This window comes from Argiope bruennichi, chromosome 7 (assembly GCF_947563725.1).
Source record: "Argiope bruennichi chromosome 7, qqArgBrue1.1, whole genome shotgun sequence".
In the NCBI taxonomy this organism is placed as follows: domain Eukaryota; kingdom Metazoa; phylum Arthropoda; class Arachnida; order Araneae; family Araneidae; genus Argiope; species Argiope bruennichi.
The window spans coordinates 14,740,202-14,742,701 of NC_079157.1; the positions used below are offsets into that span (position 1 = coordinate 14,740,202).

General features: G+C 42.3%; 7 non-coding genes across 7 annotated transcripts; all 7 read left to right on the forward strand.

Moving 5' to 3' along the window:
- Window positions 1–153: 153 nt before the first annotated feature.
- Trnan-guu (transfer RNA asparagine (anticodon GUU)) lies at window positions 154–225 on the forward strand. Its single transcript has one exon. It is a non-coding gene; the product is annotated as a tRNA-Asn (tRNA).
- A 549-nt stretch (window positions 226–774) lies between these two features.
- Trnac-gca (transfer RNA cysteine (anticodon GCA)) lies at window positions 775–846 on the forward strand. Its single transcript has one exon. It is a non-coding gene; the product is annotated as a tRNA-Cys (tRNA).
- Window positions 847–981: 135 nt separating this feature from the next.
- Trnac-gca (transfer RNA cysteine (anticodon GCA)) lies at window positions 982–1,053 on the forward strand. Its single transcript has one exon. It is a non-coding gene; the product is annotated as a tRNA-Cys (tRNA).
- A 135-nt stretch (window positions 1,054–1,188) lies between these two features.
- Trnac-gca (transfer RNA cysteine (anticodon GCA)) lies at window positions 1,189–1,260 on the forward strand. Its single transcript has one exon. It is a non-coding gene; the product is annotated as a tRNA-Cys (tRNA).
- A 552-nt stretch (window positions 1,261–1,812) lies between these two features.
- Trnac-gca (transfer RNA cysteine (anticodon GCA)) lies at window positions 1,813–1,884 on the forward strand. The gene has a single exon. It is a non-coding gene; the product is annotated as a tRNA-Cys (tRNA).
- A 134-nt stretch (window positions 1,885–2,018) lies between these two features.
- Window positions 2,019–2,090, forward strand: Trnac-gca (transfer RNA cysteine (anticodon GCA)). The gene has a single exon. It is a non-coding gene; the product is annotated as a tRNA-Cys (tRNA).
- Window positions 2,091–2,225: 135 nt separating this feature from the next.
- On the forward strand, window positions 2,226–2,297 carry Trnac-gca (transfer RNA cysteine (anticodon GCA)). The gene has a single exon. It is a non-coding gene; the product is annotated as a tRNA-Cys (tRNA).
- Window positions 2,298–2,500: the final 203 nt, after the last annotated feature.

The following is a 2,500-nucleotide window of genomic DNA, read 5'->3' on the forward strand; positions in this document are numbered from 1 at the left end:
ACCCGGGTGCCCCCTGAAGCTACGTATTAGAGACTTATAAACTTTTTCGACACTTACCTTTCGATAAATAAGGATACCAGAACAAGCGTTGTGGTTTTATAGACAGATATTTCGCATAATCTAGAAATATTATTGCGTTTGAGGCAGAACAACGGGGGTATAGCTCAGTGGTAGAGCAATCGACTGTTGATGGAGAGGTCCCCGGTTGAAACCCGGGTGCCCCCTGAAGCTGCGTAATAGAGACATATAAATTTTTTCAACACTTACCTTTCGATAAATAAGGATACCAGAACAAGCGTTGATTTTTAGACAGATATTTCACAAAATAAAGAAATATAATTCCGTTTGAGGCAGAGCAACGGGGGTATAGCTCAGGGGTAGAGCATTCGACTGCAGATCGAGAGGTCCCCGGTTCAAACCCGTGTGCCCCCTTAAGCTGCGTATTAGAGACATATAAATTTTTTCAACACTTACATTTCGATAAATAAGGATACCAGAACAAGCATTGATTTTTAGACAGATATTTCGCAAAATAAAGAAATATTCTTCCGTTTGAGGTAGAACAACGGGGGTATAGCTCAGCGGTAGAGCATTCGACTGCAGATGGAGAGGTCCCCGGTTCAAACCCGGTTGCCCCCTGAAGCTGCGTATTAGAGACATATAAATTTTTTCAACACTTACCTTTCGATAAATAAGGATACCAGAACAAGCGTTGATTTTTAGACAGATATTTCGCAAAATAAAGAAATATAATTCCGTTTGAGGCAGAGCAACGGGGGTATAGCTCAGTGGTAGAGCATTCGTCTGCAGATCGAGAGGTCCCCGGTTCAAACCCGGGTGCCCCCTGAAGCTGCGTATTAGAGACTTAAAAATTTTTTCAACACTTACCTTTCGATAAATAAGGATACCAGAACAAGTGTTGATTTTTAGACAGATATTTCGCAAAATAAAGATATATAATTCCGTTTGAGGCAGAGCAACGAGGGTATAGCTCAGTGGTAGAGCATTCGACTGCAGATCGAGGGGTCCCCGGTTCAAACCCGGGTGTCCCCTGAAGCTGCGCATTAGAGACATATAAATTTTTTCAACACTTACGTTTCGATAAATAAGGATACCAGAACAAGCGTTGATCTTTCGACAGATATTTCGCAAAATAAAGAAATATAATTCCGTTTGAGGCAGAGCATTGGGGGTATAGCTCAGTGGTAGAGCATTCGACTGCAGATCGAGAGGTCCCCGGTTCAAACCCGGGTGCCCCCTGAAGCTGCGTATTAGAGACTTATAAATTTTTTCGACACTTACCTTTCGATAAATAAGGATACCAGAACAAGCGTTGTGGTTTTATAGACAGATATTTCGCATAATCTAGAAATATTATTCCGTTTGAGGCAGAACAACGGGGGTATAGCTCAGTGGTAGAGCAATCGACTGTTGATGGAGAGGTCCCCGGTTGAAAACCGGGTGCCCCCTGAAGCTGCGTAATAGAGACATATAAATTTTTTCAACACTTACCTTTCGATAAATAAGGATACCAGAACAAGCGTTGATTTTTAGACAGATATTTCACAAAATAAAGAAATATAATTCCGTTTGAGGCAGAGCAACGGGGGTATAGCTCAGGGGTAGAGCATTCGACTGCAGATCGAGAGGTCCCCGGTTCAAACCCGTGTGCCCCCTTAAGCTGCGTATTAGAGACATATAAATTTTTTCAACACTTACATTTCGATAAATAAGGATACCAGAACAAGCATTGATTTTTAGACAGATATTTCGCAAAATAAAGAAATATTCTTCCGTTTGAGGCAGAGCAACGGGGGTATAGCTCAGTGGTAGAGCATTCGACTGCAGATCGAGAGGTCCCCGGTTCAAACCCGGGTGCCCCCTGAAGCTGCGTATTACAGACATATAAATTTTTTCAACACTTACCTTTCGATAAATAAGGATACCAGAACAAGCGTTGATTTTTAGACAGATATTTCGCAAAGAAAGATATATAATTCCGTTTGAGGCAGAGAAACGAGGGTATAGCTCAGTGGTAGAGCATTCGACTGCAGATCGAGGGGTCCCCGGTTCAAACCCGGGTGTCCCCTGAAGCTGCGCATTAGAGACATATAAATTTTTTCAACACTTACGTTTCGATAAATAAGGATACCAGAACAAGCGTTGATCTTTAGACAGATATTTCGCAAAATAAAGAAATATAATTCCGTTTGAGGCAGAGCAATGGGGGTATAGCTCAGTGGTAGAGCATTCGACTGCAGATCGAGAGGTCCCCGGTTCAAACCTGGGTGCCCCCTGAAGCTGCGTATTAGAGACATGTAAATTTTTTCAACACTTACGTTTCGATAAATAAGGATACTAGAACACGCGTTGTTTTTTAGACAGATATTTCGCAAAATAAAGAAATATAATTCCGTTTGAGGCAGAGCAACTGGGGTATAGCTCAGTGGTAGAGCATTCGAAAGCAGATCGAGAGGTCCCCGGTTCAAACCCGGGTGCC